Genomic DNA, 20,992 nt, shown 5'->3' with positions numbered 1-20,992 from the left:
CTTTAAAGTTAATGCAGATTGTGTATTTGCAGAAGGAGAAAAAATAACCCAAAAAAAGGTGCAACAGGGAGGAATTAAAGTAATTACCGATGTATATCTTGTTTGAGTAATCAAAGTATGATTATGTGTGTGTGCTTACCTCACACAAAGAAATTGGCCACATAATAGTTGTGAATTTAGATTCCTAAGGTTAATTATCTTATCCAAGTGTGATAAATATGTGTGGATATATTTTGAATTGACTTGCAGTTTACTTCTTGTGCATGAATCCATTCCTGGCAATTTTTTTCTTCTTAACATGGTTTATGTTTAAACACCATTTTGCACAATATCGCGTGATGTCACTGTAAATTAATTTGTAGCAGTTACTCCTTTTAGGGACTTTGTTTTGGATTCTGTAATGAAAACAAGTTTACAAGGGGCAACAAGTGCAGATACAACTACATCTGAGAGATTATGTGTGAGCTCACATTAACGGACCCTCATACCTGGACAAATGTCATACCTGGACATTTTATAAGAAATCTGCCTGTGCATCACTAAATCCCGCCTTTGCAATGTGGAAGGTACTGTAACTTTAACTTAAAATGTAGTCTTTGCCGTTTGATTCCAACATGCAAAGTACAAATTGCGCCACTACTTTCTTTAAAGAACATTACAAAATGGGGATATTTATTTATATATTTTATGGTGATCGATTGTTTCTGTAACCCCAAAGCATTTCTTGCTAATTTATTAATTTTTGTTATCTATATTTCTGTAAATAACTGACCGAGCTCCCATGCTGAATGCTGTCTCCCACAATAGCATGTGGCCTGTTGGAATTGTACATAGAACAGGACACTGATCAAACTAGGCAGAGCAGCACAGAGACACAGTGGTAGAGTTGCTGCTTTACAGCACCAGAGACCCGGGTTCAATTCTGACGACGGATACTGTCTGTATGGAGTTTGTCCGTTCTCCCTGTAACCATAGTATAGAAGTTGGGATGTAATGTTATGAGTATAGAAGTTGGGATGTAATGTTAAAATTGTACAAGGCATTGGTGAGGCCAATTCTGGAGTATGGTGTACAATTTTGGTCGCCTAATTATAGGAAGGATGTCAACAAAATAGAGAGAGTACAGAGGAGTAATACTAGAATGTTGCCTGGGTTTCAGCAACTAAGTTACAGAGAAAGGTTGAACAAGTTAGGGCTTTATTCTTTGGAGCGCAGAAGGTTAAGGGGGGACTTGATAGAGGTTTTTTAAATGATGAGAGGGATAGACAGAGTTGATGTGGAAAAGCTTTTCCCACTGAGAGTAGGGAAGATTCAAACAAGGGGACATGACTTGAGAATTAAGGGACTGAAGTTTAGGGGTAACATGAGGGGGAACTTCTTTACTCAGAGAGTGGTAGCTGTGTGGAATGAGCTTCCAGTGAAGGTGGTGGAGGCAGGTTCGTTTTTATCATTTAAAAATAAATTGGATAGTTATATGGATGGGAAAGGAATGGAGGGTTATGGTCTGAGCGCAGGTATATGGGACTAGGGGAGATTATGTGTTCGGCATGGACTAGAAGGGTCGAGATGGCCTGTTTCCGTGCTGTAATTGTTATATGGTTATTATATTATATGTGGATTTTCTCCAGGTGCTCCAGTTTCCTCCCACACTCCCACACTCCAAAGATGTACAGGTTTGTAGGTTAATTGGCTTCGGTAAAATTGTCCCCAGTGTGTAGGATAGTGCTAGTGTATGGGGATCGCTGGTCGGCACAGACTTGGTGGGCTGAAGGGCCTGTTTCCGCGCTGTATCTAAACAAAACTAAACTAAACTAAATTAAACTAAGTTACACCGTATGAAGGATAAACGAGCCCCTTAAAATTAAAATCCATTATAATTCACAGAACAAGCAGTAAAAAGTAATGTATGTGAAATGGGGAATCTGGAATGAGTTTAAACATGCGATTTTTAAACTATTTATCAACATATTTAAACTGCCAGGGGGAAACTGTTTTATGATATTGCCACCTTGTGGCGCTCTGGTAAATGATTCTCACAAAAGAGGCTTAGAGCAATTTTGCTTCCCTTTCAGTTCATTTGTTTAACAGTCCTTGGGTATATACGTTATTTTAATTTTAATTCTTAATTTTACATTAATCACATTTACGTGAAAACACAACAGTTTACATTTGAGTGCAGTGGACAACTATCACCTTAGGAGTACAGATAGTCAAGCCTGTTTTCCAGCAGTGACTGTTTTTTTATATAAGGGCTTAACGATGTCCCTTTATTGGATTTTTTAATTCCAGCTAAGTCAAACAAAGAAAATAAATGTTTACATTCAATTAAGAGATTTGTTGACTGTGTCAGAATATTAACCAATTCACATCTGTCACATCATTTAGGGAATGCATGAAATTAGAAAGCTTGTTATTTAACATCTGTCACTATTCATTTACCAACTAACCTCTGGGATTAGCTGACATCATGAATAAATAAATGTGCAAATAGTTATGTTACGTCAGCAAGTTCAGGGGGCCAATTAAGAAATCATGAGCAAATAAAAACACACATTAAGTTTTTGCTGACCAGAGAATGAATAGCAGAGTCACAGTTAATGAGCTACCAGTTAAATCATAAAAACATGACAATCACAAATTGTGTGTGTTCCTCATACAGAGAGGATTGTAGTGTAGGCAGATTGTAGATTAAATTTCATCAATGTTACTTTTATCTTCTTATTGGGAACTCCTTCAAATTCATTCCCGGTTTACATAGCTGCCGCCCATGCATCTTCATCTGCTGGACATCTTGCATTTTGACTGGTTGGAAAAGTGGAAGGAAAAAGTGTTCCTTAATTGTACCTAAATGCCGGAGTAACTCAGCAGGTGAGGCAGCATCTTTGGAGAGAAGGAATGGGTGACGTTTCGGGTCGAGACCCTTCTTCAGACTGATGTCAGGGGAATGGGCAGGACAGGGATAGAATGTAGTCAGAGACAGTAAGACTAGTGGGAGAACTGGGAAGAGGGAGGGGATGGAGAGAGAGGGAAAGCAAGGGCTATTTGAAGTTAGAGAAGTCAACGTTCATACTGCTGGGGTGTAAGCTACCCAAGCAAAATATGAGGTGCTGTTCCTCCAATTTGCATTGGGCCTCACTCTGACAATGGAGGAGGCCCAGGACAGAAAGGTCAGGTTGGGAATGGGAGGGGAAGTTAAAGTGCTAAGCAACTGGGAGATCAGGTAGGTTAAGGCGGACTGAGCGGAGGTGTTAAAGAAACGATCGCCAAGCCTGCGCTTGGTCTCGCCGATATACAGGAGTTGACGCCTGGAACAGTGGATACAGTAGATGAGATTAGAGGAGGTTCAAGTAAACCTCTGCCTCACCTGAAAAGACTGTCAGGGTCCTTGGATGGAGTTGATGGGGGAGGTAAAGGGACAGGTGTGCATCTCCTGCGGTTGCAGGGAAAGTACCTGGGGAGAGGGTAGTTTGAGTGGGAAGGGACGAGTTGACCAGGGAATTGCGGACAGTTTAATTGTACCTCTGGGTTTCACTGAGCAGAGAGATGGAAAATCCCCTCAGGTATGAATGTCATTTAAAACTGGAGTTAATATTCAGGTCAGCTGGTTGTAAAACCTCTCCCTTGGGTTGCACATTGCATTTTCCACTATTTTCCCATGGTTTGTCTCAGTCAATTAACTATTTCTGCAAAATATACTAAAAGTATGCAATTGTGAACATTGGCCACCGTGAACTTTGCCACCGTTGTTAACTTCTCTCAGAGCCCAGGTTTAAATTAGAACCACAGACATATCTTGTGAAGGATACGTGTGGGGAGGCTTGGCAATAAAACTGGGACTAAAAGAATTCCATATGTTCAACAGTGACAGATTACAATAGAAAGACCTCAATTAACCACTGACGGCTTTATATGCCATATATATAGCCTGTGTCACTCATGAAGTGACAGTTAGACACCATAAATAAATTGACTCTCTACTTTGGTTACACCCTTGGCGTTATTTAAAAATTTAAATCAACTTTCTCTTCCCGAGGTGACTGTGTGAATGCCAAACACCACAAATAATTAACTAATGCCCTCTTCTGTTTTGTTTGTTTCATTTATGCCATTGGGCATAACATATCTCTAAGAAGAACTTTTAACTAAATAAAATGTTAAAATGGTAATAATTTATTCATTAGCAACATATTTGGTAATTGTTCTATATAAATTGTGTAATTCATTGTGTCAGGCTAATCAGATTCAGATTCAGATTCAGATTCAAACTTTATTGTCATTGTGCAGTGTACAGTACAGAGACAACGAAATGCAGTTAGCATCTCCCTAGAAGAGCAACATAGAATATGAGCAATAAATAAATATATTTACGTGCATACAGTCATAGTAGTGCAATTATTATTTTTTTCCTGGTGGAAGGAGTGTCCGGGGTGGGGGGGGGGGTGATTGGCAATCACCGAGGTACAGTGTTGAGTAATGTAACAGCCGCATACTCCAGGAATACTCCTAACAGCCTTTCCCTACTCTGTCACCAAGGAAAATTAAATTAAAAATCCACGTAAAAGGACATAATGCAAAACATTCATCTGAATGTTAATTTGTTGAATATGAGTATTTTAATCTACTCTTTTGAAAATGTATTTAACACAGACAGTGTCATTTATCTCGGAGTGTTTTGTACATTTTCAATGCAACAGCCCTCAATGTCTCAGGACATTGACACAATGGGGGCATTTTAAAGTTAAATTAAAAGATTTGTATTTATATCACGTGGATATGCAGGGAATGGAGAGACATGGATCACATGGTGCCGGTGGACTTTAGCTTAACCCAACATCATGTTCGGCATGGACATTGTGGGCCAAAGGGCCTCTTCCTATAACCATATAACCATATAACCATATAACAATTACAGCACGGAAACAGGCCATCTCGGCCCTACAAGTCCGTGCCGAACAATTTTTTTCCCTTAGTCCCACCTGCCTGCACTCATACCATAACCCTCCATTCCCTTCTCATCCATATGCCTATCCAATTTATTCTTAAATGATACCAACGAACCTGCCGCCACCACTTCCACTGGAAGCTCATTCCACACCGCTACCACTCTCTGAGTAAAGAAGTTCCCTCTCATGTTACCCCTAAACTTCTGTCCCTTAATTCTGAAGTCATGTCCTCTTGTTTGAATATTCCCTATTCTCAAAGGGAAAAGCTTGATCACATCAACTCTGTCTATCCCTCTCATCATTTTAAAGACCTCTATCAAGTCCCCCCTTAACCTTCTGCGCTCCAGAGAATAAAGACCTAACTTATTCAACCTATCTCTGTAACTTAGTTGTTGAAACCCAGGCAACATTCTAGTAAATCTCCTCTGTACTCTCTCTATTTTGTTGACATCCTTCCTATAATTGGGCGACCAAAATTGTACACCATACTCCAGATTTGGTCTCACCAATGCCTTGTACAATTTTAACATTACATCCCAGCTTCTATACTCAATGCTCTGATTTATAAAGGCTAGCATACCAAAAGCTTTCTTTACCACCCTATCTATATGAGATTCCACCTTCAAGGAACTATGCACGGTTATTCCCAGATCCCTCTGTTCAACTGTATTCTTCAATTCCCTACCATTTATCATGTACGTCCTATTTTGATTTGTCCTGCCAAGGTGTAACACCTCACATTTATCAGCATTAAACTCCATCTGCCATCTTTCAGCCCATTTTTCCAAATGGCCTAAATCACTCTGTAGACTTTGGAAATCCTCTTCATTATCCACAACACCCCCTATCTTGGTATCATCTGCATACCTACTAATCCAATTTACCACCCCTTCATCCAGATCATTGATGTACATGACAAACAACAAAGGACCCAACACAGATCCCTGAGGCACCCCACTAGTCACCTGCCTCCAACCCGACAAACAGCCATCCACCATTACCCTCTGGCTTCTCCCATTCAGCCACTGCTGAATCCATCTTGCTATTCCTGCATTTATACCCAACAGTTTAACCTTCTTAACCAACCTTCCATGAGGAACCTTGCCAAAGGCCTTACTAAAGTCCATATAGACAACATCCACTGCTTTACCCTCGTCAATTTCCCTAGTAACCTCTTCAAAAAATTCAAGAAGATTAGTCAAACATGACCTTTCAGGCACAAATCCATGTTGACTGTTCCTAATCAGACCCTGTTTATCCAGATGCTTATATATATTATCTCTAAGTATCTTTTCCATTAATTTGCCCACCACTGAAGTCAAACTAACAGGTCTATAATTGCTAGGTTTACTCTTAGAACCCTTTTTAAACAATGGAACAACATGTGCAGTACGCCAATCCTCGGGGACTATTCCCGTTTCTAATGACATTTGAAATATTTCTGTCATAGCCCCGGCTATTTCTACACTAACTTCCCTCAATGTCCTAGGGAATATCCTGTCAGGACCTGGAGACTTATCCACTTTTATATTTTTCAAAAGTGTCAGTACTTCTTTTACTTTGAAACTCATAGTATCCATAACTACTCTACTCGTTTCCCTTACCTCACATAATTCAATATCCTTCTCCTTGGTGAATACCGAAGAAAAGAAATTGTTCAATATCTCCCCCATCTCTTTTGGCTCTGCAGATAGCTGCCCACTCTGTTTCTCCAATGGACCAATTTTATCCCTCGTTATCCTTTTGCTATTAATATAGCTGTAGAAACCCTTTGGATTTACTTTCACCTTACTTGCCAAAGCAACCTCATATCTTCTTTTAGCTTTTCTAATTTCTTTCTTAAGATTCTTTTTACATTCCTTATACTCCACAAGCACCTCATTTACTTCATGCTGCCTATAATTATTGTAGATCTCCCTCTTTTTCCGAACAAGATGTCCAATTTCCCTTGAAAACCAGGGCTCTTTCCAATTTTTACTGTTTCCTTTCAACCGAACAGGAACATAAAGATTCTGTCCACCATTTCTCTTCTACATCTTTCCCATAAAACAAAATGTCCCAGTCCACTCCTTTTAAATCATCTCGCATCTCATCAAAGTTAGCCTTTCTCCAATCAAAAATCTCAACCCTAGGTCCAGTTCTGACCTTCTCCATAATTATATTGAAACTAATGGTATTGTGATCACTGGACCCGAAGTGCTCCCCAACGCATACCTCCGCCACCTGTCCCGTCTCATTTCCTAACAGGAGGTCCAGCACTGCCCCTCCTCTAGTAGGTACCTCTATGTATTGCTGCAAAAAACTATCCTGCACACATTTTACAAACTCCAAACCATCCAGCCCATTTACAGAATGTGTTTCCCAGTCTATGTGTGGAAAGTTGAAATCTCCCACAATCACTACCTTGTGCTTACTACTAATATCTGCTATCTCCTTACATATTTGCTCTTCCAATTCTCGTTCCCCATTTGGCGGTCTATAATACACCCCTATAAGTGTTGCTACACCTTTCCCACTTCTCAGTTCCACCCAAATAGCCTCCCTAGATGAGCCCTCCAATCTATCCTGCCAAAGCACTGCTGTAATATCTTCCCTGACTAGCAATGCAACACCACCACCTCTTGCCCCTCCAATTCTATCACACCTGAAGCAACGCAATCCTGGAATATTTAGTTTCCAATCACAGCCCTCCTGCAACCATGTTTCACTGATCGCCACAACATCATACTTCCAGGTGTCTATCCAGACTCTAAGCTCATCCACCTTTCTTACAATGCTCCTAGCATTAAAACATGCACATTTAAGAAACCCCCCGTCTCTTCTTCTCTGTTTATTTCCTTTTTTTTCTTTCTCCTCTTGTGTCCGAGTGCTTCCATTTTCTGCTTCCTGCCTCCCATTCTGTCTACTAGCTTTCTCTATTTGAGTCCCTCGCCCCAACCATTCTAGTTTAAAGTCTCCCCAGTGACCTTTGCAAATTTCCCCGCCAGGATGTTGGTCCCCCTCGGGTTCAAGTGCAACCCATCCTTTCTGTACAGGTCCCACCTTCCCCAAAAGAAGTCCCAATGATCCAGAAACTTGAATCCCTGCCCTCTGCACCAGTCTTTCAGCCACGCATTTATCCTCCACCTCGCTCCATTCCTACTCTCACTGTCGCGTGGTACAGGCAGTAATCATGAGATTGTTACCTTTTTGGTCCTTTTTCTTAACTCTCCTCCCAACACCCTAAATCCTCCCTTCAGGACCTCTTCACTTTTTTTACCTATGTCATTTGTACCAATATGTACCACGACCTCAGGCTCCTCTCCCTCTGATTTCAGGATATCTTGGATGCGTTGAGACACGTCCGAGACCTTGGCACCAGGGAGGCAGACCACCATCCTGGTCTCCCGACTGCGTCCACAGAAACGCCTATCCGACCCCCTAACAATAGAGTCCCCAATTACTATGCTGTACAGTTTTATGTTCTATCATCTTTAGAGTCCATTGGATGTCTAAAAACACATTTATAGTAAATGAACTGCTTTTGAACTGGAGTCAAAACTTCTTTGTAAAGAGATGAAGCAACCAATGTCCACACCATGAAATCCCACTGAGATAAGTGACACGGTAATGTGGTTTAGCAATGTCGATAAAGGGATCTGTGTTGGATCTGGTTCCAGAGGAGCTCTCTACCTTCATCAGATACTGGCATGGAACTATTTGTGATCTGATCAGGCAGATGGGACCTCAGTTTAAAGTTTCATCTAAAAGAAGGCACCGCTTCAAAATGGCAACCATGGAATGACTGGATTGCTGTAAAACACACCAAGATTACTCATCCCCTCCAAAAAAGGAATTCTGCCATGCTCATCAAATCTAGCCTACATGTGACTCCAGTCCAATAATGTGGTTGACTCTTAATTGCCTTGAGTCAGGGCCAATTAGGGAAAAACAATCATTGCTAGTTCAAGCTTTATAAAATAAATTAAGAAAAAGGCTTCAGAAGGACTGAATGGGATAGGATTAAAGTGGGATACTTTAAATAAGTAATACAGAAGCAGAAACCAAATCTGTGTTGGATGGTTTCAAGGTATCTGTTACCTTGGATAATATGAAATGGTCCTTTCCCTGCACAATGTCAGTGCATTGTGAACACAAGGCGGCTGTGCACCATGACATTACAATTAAACATCTGACAAGTTAAAAATAAAGAGCTGGATTGTGCTGGAAAATGCTGGTAATTATGAATGGAATGGGAAAAGCCACCGGCATTCCTGCACTGCACATTTCATCGTCACCCTGGCTAACGAGGTAAAGTATCCTTGATCTGCTGGTCAAATGAGCCAGAGTCCAAAAACGTCACCCATTCCTTTTCTCCAGAGATGCTTTTTGTGTCTATCATCAGAAAATCATAGATAGGTCATTCAGCCCACCACATCCATGCTGACATTTTTGCCCATCTGCACAAATCCCATTTGCCCACATTAGAACCATGGTTAGGACCACATTAAATATTTTGTGAAATGAGTGCAGCCTTCTCGGTCAATTCTGTGGAGTCACATACCATGACGATGTATGGGTAATAATGCTATATACATTGAAACTTTACAAATGAAGGGAGCTGAACATTTTAGATGGATGTAAAGAGGATGCCTTTTGAGATTTGCTGTATTTTATTAATGAAGCTATTTACCAATAATTAATTGATATATGCAAATCCCTCACCTTGTTTTAAATTCTGTGGAGAACATTATTCACCACTTCACCTCAGATTGCAATGAAAAGCAAACAGCACAAATAGCACGTTTGGGGCCCTTTGTACTACCAGAACATATGAAAGTAACTTGTGCATGACTCCAATTTGCAGTTTATCAGCTAATCACTGAGGAACAAAGGAATGTAAGAATTTTCCTTTTCTTTCAGATATTTAATTTGTAATTTTTATCCTCAGTTTTTTTCCCTTGGATCTGTCTTAACTTTACACCACCTGAACCAGTGAGCTGGTCTCTTCCTGTGTTGATCATTGGGAATTTCTGGCCATTGTCTTGGACCAGAACTTCACCACTTTCCATTTGAGCTTCCCAGGAAGCACTCAGCTTTTCCTCCCTTCCCCAGCCATTCAAGGCTGGAGGTTCAGTGGTGCACGGGTTTAGTTACAGGCGGGGCTCCAGACATCACCCCTGGTCTACAATGCAAAAACAGTAAACAATGACTCTGGCAGCAATGGCAAAATATGAACAATTAATGGATTAATTATAGCAATTGGCTCAGTTTAAATCTGTAAATGACTAACTCTTCCTCTGATTTGTCCTTTAGTTTATGTTTCAGTTTGAGATACAGCGCAGGAACAGGCCCTTCTGCCCATCGAGTCTGCTCCGACCAGCAATCACCCTGTATGCTAGCACTATACACACTAGGGACAATTTACAATTTTTACCAAAGCCAATTAACCTACTGTACAAACCCTCTTTGTAATGTGGGAGGAAACCAGAGCACCCAGAGAAAACCCATCCGGTCACAGGAAGAATGTACAAACTCTGTATGGATAGCACTCATAGTCAGGATCGAACCTGGTTTCTGGCGCTGTAAGGCAGCCACCCTACCACTGCGCCACTGTGCTGTCCTCTTGCATAAATCGGCATTTCTGTTGGTCACAGTGTTTTGACCCAGCACAGGTACTGCCCAGGTTATAACAGGTTCCGCTCCTGAGAACTGTTTGTAATCTGTACAGTTTGCAAATCGGAAATATCCAGCCACCTGGCAATGTATTTAAATAAAAACATAAGCCAACCAAGGGCACCATGCAGTTAAACCGGGGCATTTATCTCAACCATTCAGATATTGGTATGTGCCACATTGCCAGACAGCAGAAGATGACTGCAGCAATCGACAAATCCATTCCGCTGGTCTCCCAGATGCTCATTCGTATGGAGGGGCTGTACGTATGTCGGGCATTCATCACCTGGGGAGGATCTGTAACCACAAGGTGATTCTTCCTCTTGCTTATAGTACTGTTCTTGTGGTTCCTGTGCCAAAATACTACATTCACAGAGTCTTGGAGTAACACAGCATGGAAAGAGGCCCTTTGGCCCAACTTGCCATGCCGATCAAGATACTCCATCTACACTAGTCCCACCTGCCCGCATATGGCCCATATCCTAAAAATTTCCAATTCATGTACTTGTCCAAATGTCTTTTGAATATTGTTATAGTACCCGCCTCAACTACCTCTTCTGACAGCTCGTTCCATACACCCGCCACCCTCTGTGTGGTAATGTCCCTGCCTGCCCAACCTCTCCCCATAACTCAGACCCTGGCAGCATTCTTGTATATCTTCTCTGTACTCTTTCCAGCTTAACCTCGTAAATCTTTTCTGCACTCTTTCCAGCAAACGTGTCGACAAAAAAGTCTATTCATTGCGAGTACCTGCCCCAGACAAGTTTTGAGCAGGTTATGCTCCAGCCCAGGTATCCTGCGATCTTGCCAGAAGCAACAGGAGACTTAATCATTTGGATTCTAACAGTTCAGACTCTCATGACATTTTCTATCTCTACTCACTTGATTGCTGATCCCACTCATCAGACATGTGATGTACATATAAGAAGACAGATATTTTTATTACTCATTAAAAACGGATCTTCAAACACAGACAGGGAAAGCTTAATGTAGCTTTGGCACTCATTTTTACTGCAGTCTCCTCCTGGGATTTAAGCCATTAAGGCATCCACATTTAATGACTTTGCTGCTGTACTAATGCCAAAATGTCAGCTGCCAACATTGATAGTTATCTGTTTCCAATCTTCCCTTTAAAGAAATGTGACAAAACCTTTACATTTAGCCCTGCCAGCTTCCCCGAGTCTGGATGTTCATGTTGGCTTTTAGGGAATGCAGTTTTGTTCCGACAAACTCATCAACAATTATCATGAGATCACTGAACCAAAATGATTTGCTTGATATCAAAACTAACTAGTCAAAAAAAATGTAAGCCTACAATTCAGACCTTTGCAGTGGATTAGTGTTCCCCCAAGCAGATGCAGGGAGCCCACAATGATAATAATCATCACTGTCTGACAAAATATGAAGATACTGAGATACAAAATCATATCCTCATGGAAAATTGGTACTTGAAATTGATTGTTCCTTGGAAGTGACTCTGCTCCATCCTGTCTATAACTTTTATGTTACAAACCTCTGGTAGTTGCTGAAATATCTGCACTGTAACGTCACTTAATTGGCCATCTACTAATCTTTCCCTATGCCAGAGGTTTATTTGGGAGGGTTGCCATGGTTCTCACTGTGACTATGCAGCTTGAAGGAGGAGGGGCATGGCAGGGTGTAATTAGATTTGGAGTATGCCATAAACTGGGAAATGAGACCAGCCTTTATGATTCCTCATGTTTAAATCTGCTTCTTCAAAAGTCAATTAAAAAGGACTCAGCTGAAGTAAACTGAATTTTGAGAGGGGAAATATAAAAATAATTGGGTTGCAAATTATGATTTGTTCTGACTGTTCTTACATCACTGTGAATATTTGCAGTTGCACTTGCCATTGATTACTCTGGTGTCACTATGCCCCCAGGGTGAGATTTTGTCTTTCACTGCTAAAAAAGTGAAGCCTATCAACCAAGCAATTCATCATTCTATACACGAGTCAGTATTTATTTACATTTGCTATAGGTTCCTCTCACATCTTATTAACCTTATAACATCATGATTCTGACTTCCAGCTTAATAAAATGCACAAAGATTACAAAATTACGGAGATTATCAATGAAATTTGAACTCATCCGTTCTGGAAGACTAGGAAATTCCTTTTTATTTTTCTCACTCCTGGTTTCCAATGACTTCACTTTCACTGTTTTCAGATTTATGTTACTTATTTAGAACACTCTTTGAAATAAAGAATGTTTCTCAAAAGTTTGAGGTTCACATTACTGATATGAGCATCTGCTTCTACTTGCTTGGTGCAGTTTGAAGCAATTTTGCAGATCGATCTCCCCAAAGTCTTTGCATTATTATATCTTTGTTAACTTTATCAAAATGAAAAACACAGTGCTTCTCCCATTTCCCTCACACCCCAGCTCTCCAACATAAGGGATCAATCTCCTGATTCCCTCTTAACTGCATTCCGTGTCTGAAAATCCCTCTTGTGCCTTTGTGATCAGAGGGCACCCAGTAATTGAAGTGTAGTGTGAGCAGGAACTGCAGATTGAGCAAAATTCCCTGTGACAAGATTCTTTTTTTTCATTTTATTGATCACTATTAGAAAAAAACCCTGTTCCTGAAGCACGTTCCTGATGCAATCTTAGTGGGTGGGCATTATGAATTAATGGATGTAAATCAGATGGTTCTTATCACTTTCAATTTCACTTTAATCTGCCCTTGTATGTCAGCAGTAAAGGAATCATTTGAAAGTAGAGGTGTTTACTTTTAATATGCGGTCTGATGGAGGTGATGACAGCAGGAAGAGCCTGTGGGACCAGTAAAGGTGATTTAGGGTGAGAGTTTGTGTGCCATGAGCAGCAGAAATGATCCCCTAAAGCTCACAACAACAATTCAGACTTCTCCTCTCCTGAACCTCGCTTCATGCAGCAAAAAATGTGATCTCTGTTCAAATCTACCCTCCCCCCTCATTCTCCAGCTGTTATTCCACACTACTTTCAATGGCCAATTTATCAGGGAGCATTTGAGGCCCAGATTGCTTGGGCCTCATGTTGCCATAATTGGGGAGGCTTGGCATTCAACAACCCCACCCACACCTGATTGTCTGACTCCTGCCCATGATAAAGCTAACTAAACATTTAAAGATACTTACACCTTCCAGTTTGATCCCCATTTCAGCCCTTTAACATTAGTAGATGAACATAGAACAGGACATCATGGGAACTAGCCATTTGGCCCACAACGCAGGGGGCCGCGGAGCGTTTTTTAAAGTGGGGGGGCTGAGTGATCACTGATCACCGACCTTGGGGGTACCTGGCAAAGGAGCGGAGTGACCGATTGGGCGGAGGGTGTGGGAGGGGGACTTTTTGAAATTTGATGTATTCAAATCATGTTTTAGTGCATTGTAGAAGTATGGTTTCAATCTTTTTTGTTTGAAGTATTTTAAAGATTATGTAGGGCCTACATGAGAGATAGGAGCAGTGATTATTATTTTTGTTATTGCTCGACTTCCAAAAACTGGGAGATAATAATACAGGCCATCCCCAATGGCCTGTATACAGGCCAAAAAATGGGGGGATATATCCCCCATCCTCTCGGGATCGACGCCAGTGCCTTCCACGGTACAGAAAATTTGACAATTTTTTTTTTGTTATAATGTGTTATAATTTCAAGTGCTATTTTTTTTTTTTTTATAGTTGGAAAAAAGGGACAAGAAATAATCATAACATTTCCTGATTTTGCAAAGTCATACAAATTATGTTTTGCTCGGGGAGAAAATCGGAGTATTTTGAAAGTATGCGTTCTCCTTTTGATATATATTTCATTTTGATTTGAATTTAGAATCATCAAACCATGGCATTAATAAAGGGGGTATATGTTTGTGGAAACGTTACTTTTTTTAAAGTAAGACTTTTGAGAAATCTAAAATGCATTAGAAATATACATGTCCATGCACTGAGTCTCTTGCCCAGAGTAGGTGAATCGAGGACCAGGAGACAGATTTAAGGTGAAGGGGAAAAGATTTCATAGGAATCTGAGGGGTAACTTTTTCCACACAAAGGGTGGTGGGTGTATGGAACAAGCTGCCAGAGGAGGTAGTTGAAGCAGAGACTATCCCAACATTTAAGAAACAGACTGATACATGGATAGGACAAGTTTGGAGGGATATGGACCAAAAGCAGGTAATGTAGCTGGGACATGTTGGTGGGTGTGGGCAAGTTAGGCCGAAGGGCCTGTTTTCACGCTGTATCACTCTATGACTACATTATACCTCCACCATGCATGAATGCTTTAAAATCAAGTGGTCGAGATTTATTGTCATATACTCATGCATGAGCAAGTTACATAGAAACATACAAAATAGGTGCAGGAATAGGCCATTCAGCCCTTCGAGCCAGCACTGCCAATCAATAAGATCATGGCTGATCATCTACAATCAGTACCCCGTTCCTGCTTTTTAACCCTTGATTTCGCTAGCCCCAAGAGGTAAATGTAACTCTCTCTTGAAAACATCCAGTGAACTGGCTTCCACTGCCTTCTGTGGCAGAGAATTCCACTGATTCACAACTCTCTGGGTGAAGAAAGTCCTGAAGAAAGTCCTGCTTCAGTCCTGCTTCCATCCCTCCCTCTGCCCCGGCTCTCCAACACCCATGACCAGGTTGGTCAGAGCACAGCAGCACCTCGTCCAAAGCCAGAGACACTGAATCATGTCTAGCCAAAAAAGTGGGAGGCTGCCACCCCCCCACCGCTTCCGCAGCCCATGCAATGTCTGTGCTAAATATAATACCAAGACTAACACTTCTCTGCCTGTGTATAATCTACATCCCTCCATTCCCTGCATGTCCATGTGCCTGGTGAAAAGTCTCTTAAAAGCCACTATCGAATCTGCCTCATCCACCATCACCCCTGGCAACGCATTCCAGGCACTCACCACCCCCTGTGTAAGATACTTGCCCTGCACATCTCCTTTAATCTTTGCCCCGCTCACTTTAAATCTATGCCCTTTAGTATTTGATATTTCCATTCTAGGAAAAAATGGTTTCTACTGTCTACCCTACCTATGCCAAGTACAAGAGCAAGAAAGTGAGCTTTTATAATTCACATCTTTACCCTCAGCAGGAGCACTCCCTGCAACATACTCATTAGGAAGATCTGTGGAAGCTGTGGAGAAATGTTAAGATTTTAAAAGTGCACTCGCATCAGAACAATTAAATTCTTACATGCTGCAGCTTTACAGGTGCATTAAACACATCATTACAACAAAATATATACAATAGATATCAGTTATTCCAGGTAAACCAGCCCATGATAGTGCAAGCCAAAGTTTTACTGCAACCTTTACTGGAACAATACCATGGGTATGGAATTTAAACTACATTGTAGAAATAGTGAACTTCAGTCATTCTCTTTAAAGCAGAGAAAATTAGCTTATTAGTTTTGTTTATTATTGTCACGTGTACCGAGGTACAGTAAAAAGCTTTTTTGTTGCCTGCTATCCAGTCAGTGAAAAGACTGTGCATGATTACAATTGTGTCCGTGGTGTAGGGATTTTGAAAAAAACTGTCCAAAATCAAGGAAAGATTTGATCAAATATATTAGAAGAAATTATGAGGGTCAGTAAATAGTAAAAACAGACTTGATAATTGACAAATGAGAAGATGGGGAGCATTTTTCTTTGTGTATCATTTGATTTGTTTGTATTTGATTCTTATTTTACCAAATGAACTGTTGACTGCAGCTCATCTTCCAGCACTTGAAGCATTACTCAAGTGCCTGCCAAGAACTCTGTCTCACCTACCTGTTGTTCTTTTGTAACATTATCTGCCAGAAGGGAATCAGCTTCACAGAGTGCACACAGGTTAGCTCCATTAATTTTCTTCATCTACTCCAGCATTGCCCTGTCAGACTGCATATCTGTCATGCAGTCATTGATGAGTTAAAATCCCCCCCCCCCCCCCCCCCCCCAACATTGCAAACACAAAACCTAAAATAATAACATAACATTCTGGAAATAATCAGCCAGACAGGCTGCATCTTTTAAAAGGAAAAGAGAGTTAGCTTCAGAAGCCCTCAGAACTCAAAAAATCTGTAAAGTAAGAATTTAAGAACATAAAACAAATCTGGAGTTGCCCATGGCCTCTTGGTCCTGTTCTACCATTGAATAAGATCATGGCTGATCTTTTACCTCAGCACCACTTTCCTACACTTACTGGCTATTCCTTGGTTCTTTGACTTTACAAAAATCTATTGATTGTGATTGTAAATACACTCTGCAACTGAACCTCCGCAGTTACCTTGGGTGAGAATATTACAGTTAATTCCCTTTTAGTGAATAAATGTCTTTGTTTCTCTGTCCAGAATGGCTATTCAATTATTTTGTGATGATGAAGCCTGGTTCAGGATACCACAACCAAGGGAACTGTCATCAATGAAGCGTCCTCAAACTGACAAGTTAACTTTGCTTTTCTAACCAAGAATGCTGCCAGAAATACTGAGTAACACCAGCAGCTTGTGTTTCTATTTCTCTCCAGTACGAAGAAGGGTCCCGACCCAAAATGTCATCTAGCCATGTTCTCCACAGATGGTGCCTGGCCTGCTGGGATACTCCAGTAATGTGTGTCTTTCCAGTAGAAATGGTGGATGCTTCATGTCACCTCTCATTCTTCTAAATTTTGGAATATTTAATCCCAGTTCACTTGCTCTCTCCCCTTGGTCGATTTTGCATAAAGGACATCTGCTTCTAATGGTTACTACTGTTTCTCAGCTCCAAAGGGACCGTCGGTCCGTGGCTACCCCTGGCAACAGGACTGGCTCACCCTCCGCGGAACCTGAAGAGGAAAGCCACTGTGACTGGCATCTGCTCTGCCCCGAAGACCAGAGAGGAGGATGGTGGGAGTCGGTGATGGCAGGCACAAGAACAAAGTGGATCCGGGGTCTTACCTTTTACACCCTCAAGGTCGGCTGCGGAGGCGCCCCAGGAGCACAAAGGCTGAAGGTGGCCGGGCATGCAGAGGGATGACTGTATGCTGGCAGATCCGGATTGAGGCGAAGGCTGGAGGCCCTGCAGCCTGGACAACAGGCCTTTATTGCCAGTTGCAACCTGGACTTTGAAAATGGCGCCTAATCCTGGCGACTCCTGTATACCGTCTCAGTGGGATATTTCTATACACTTTATACGTAATCTGTGCTCATGCATGGTAATAATTTACTGAACTGTATGCCAAAAAAGCATTTCATTGTACATGTGGTAATAAAGAACCATTGACCATTGACAAATTATTTCCACCTTGATTTTCCATCCTAAGCCTTTATCTCTCCAGCCTTTGTCCCATCCTTTATTATCTGGGATACACTTTCTTCTCTTCTATTTGATGGTTCGTCTGATATTCCTCTGCAATAACACCCGCCTTTGAAAATGGCTCAGTGTTTCTAGCCTAACAAAGTTTTATCACCTCCTGCGTACTTCTGACTGACTGACCATTCTCTCTGCTCAATGACTACAGGTCACCCAATACTCAGATGCACAAATCCCAAAATTCCTGCCATCCTGCCAACCAATTATTGCTACACTTGTTAACCCATCTTCTTCTTGGAGCGCAAATGGATTAAATTAAAAATCCACATGTTTGATTTTCATGCTCTTTGTGGCCTCACCTTTCCCTGTCTTTATAAATAACATGCCAGAACTCTCCATTCATTTGGGTCTGGCTTCCTGTGCCCACCTTTTCACCCAACCATCAGATGCCACTGCAAAATATCCCTTGTTTCTTCCACTTTTAAACCTCTCTATCTTCAGAGGACTCACCTTACAACCCAACTCTTTGACCGGCATGTTTGGGATCTTGACCCGACGCGTTACCTAACCCTTCTTTCCAGAGATGCTGTCTTTCCCGCTAAGTTACTCTAGAATTTTGTGTCCATCTTTTGTGTAAGCCAGTATCTGGAGTTCCTTCCTACACATCTTTAATATAACATTTGCTTCATAGAAACATAGAAACATAGAAAATAGGTGCAGGAGGAGGCCATTCAGCCCGAGCCAGCACCGCCATTCATTGTGATCATGGCTGATCGTCCCCAATCAATAACCCATGCTTGCCTTCTCCCCATATCCCTTGATTCCACTAGCCCCTGACACCACTTTAGTGTCCGTTTTTTAAATTATTTTTCTGTTAATAACTTCTGGGGTGTATTTTCAAGTTTAAAGTATGTGAAAAGGTATTTTAAACATTACTTAAAAGCCCAAAACCCAAAGAGTGGGGAATCAGTGTGCTGCACTTTATGTATTTGTATTTACCGCCATCTAGTGGGTAGCATCAGAATTTGAGGAAAATAATTCCACCTTGAAATTGGACCCATTTGTGCAGGTTTAGTTCATGCGTAGTTTGAACATAAAAGTCAAGAAACATAGAAACATAGAAAATAGGTGCAGGAGTAGGCCATTCGGCCCTTCGAGCCTGCATCGCCATTCAATATGATCATGGATGATCATCCAACTCAGTATCCTGTACCTGCCTTCTCTCCATACCCCCTGATCCCTTTAGCCACAAGGGCCACATCTAACTCCCTCTTAAATATAGCCAATGAACTGGCCTCAACTACTTTCTGTGGCAGAGAATTCCAAAGATTCACCACTCTCTGTGTGAAAAATGTTTTTCTCATCTCGGTCCTAAAAGATTTCCCCCTTATCCTTAAACTGTGACCCCTTGTTCTGGACTTCCCCAACATCGGAAACAATCTTCCTGCATCTAGCCTGTCCAACCCCTCAATAATTTTTTAAGTTTCTATAAGATCCCCCCTCAATCTTCTAAATTCTAGCGAGTATAAGCCGAGTCTATCCAGTCTTTCTTCATATGAGAAGTCCTGACATCCCAGGAATCAGTCTGGTGAACCTTCTCTGTACTCCCTCTATGGCAAGAATGTCTTTCCTCAGATTTAGAGACCAAAACTGTACGCAATACTCCAGGTGTGGTCTCACCAAGACCCTGTACAACTGCAAGGATCATCTTCAGCCACAGATAAAGTTCCAAATGACTAGAGGCTAATATGGTGTTACTATATAAGAAATGCAGCAAGGAGAAACCAGGGCACTACAGGTCAGTGAGCCTGACATCAATAGTGTGGAGATTATTGGAGGAGATATTGTGGGACAGGATCTCCCAGCATTTAGATAGACAAGATTAGGGATGATCCCTACAGAATGTGTGTGGGAAATTATGTCTCATAAATCAGATTTTTTTTTTTGTCGCACTATTTTCCCTTATATCTTTGGCAGCCTTTTATGATGAGACATCTTGGCCAACAGACCACAATCAGTGAGAATAGGGGACAAATTATCCTCTACAATAATCATCAACACTGTTTCTTCATAAGGATGGGTTCTAGGCCCCCTGCTATACTCCTTACATACCAACGTCTGTGCAGCCAAGTACAAATTCAATTCAATCATCAATTAATCAATAAATATCAAATAATGATGAGGGAGTATAGGAAGGAGATTGAGAACCTCGCGACCAGGTATCAAGACAACAACCTTTTTGTCAACGTCAGCAAGACAAAGGAGAAAGTGATCGACATCAAGAAGCAAAATGGTTCACATACCGGTATGCATTGACAGTACCGAAGTAGAGATGGTTGAAAACTTTAAGTTCCTGGGAGTAAATATCACCAGCAACTTGTCCAGGAAGATCCTCCGATTGAAGCAATGGCCAAGAAAACAAATCTGAAGAAGAGTCTCGACCCGAAATGTCACCCATTCCTTCTCCCTAGAGATGCTGCCTGTCCTGCTGAGTTATCCCAGCATTTTGTGTCTCCCTTCATTGAAGCCAGACAAAAAGTGCTGGAGTAACTCAGTGGTGGGTCAGGCAGCGTCTCTTGAGAAAAAGGATGGGTGACATTTCAGGTCGGGATGCTTCAGTCTGAAGAAGGGTCCCGACCTAAAATGTCATCCACCCTTTTTCTCCCGAGATGCTGCCTGACCCACCACTGAGTTACACCAGCACTTTGTGTCAATCTTCAGTATAAACCAACATCTGCAGTTCCTTTCTACTCCCTTCCATTGACTCAATTTACACTTCATCCTGCCCCGAGAAGCCCATCAGCGTATTCAGGTAACTTGTGTATCCCCTTCCTCTCTGCCCCCCCCCCCCCCCCCCCCCACTTGTCATACTAGTTTCACCAACATCCTGTAGTTTCACTGTCTGTATAACTCGCTATCACTTACCCCACTGCCCACAATGAACCATTGTGGGTTCCACCATACCTTGATCATCGTTGCTTTTTGTTTATCTTTCATTCATTTGTTCAATATCTCTCTATATCAACGTCTATATCTCTGATTTCCCTTTCCCCTATGTCTGAAGAAGGGTCTCAACCCGAAATGTCACCTATTCCTTTTCTGCAGAGATGCT

The sequence above is a fragment of the Amblyraja radiata genome, chromosome 3 (assembly GCF_010909765.2).
Source record: "Amblyraja radiata isolate CabotCenter1 chromosome 3, sAmbRad1.1.pri, whole genome shotgun sequence".
NCBI classification, from domain to species: domain Eukaryota; kingdom Metazoa; phylum Chordata; class Chondrichthyes; order Rajiformes; family Rajidae; genus Amblyraja; species Amblyraja radiata.
Note: the sequence above shows the minus strand (reverse complement) of the source record.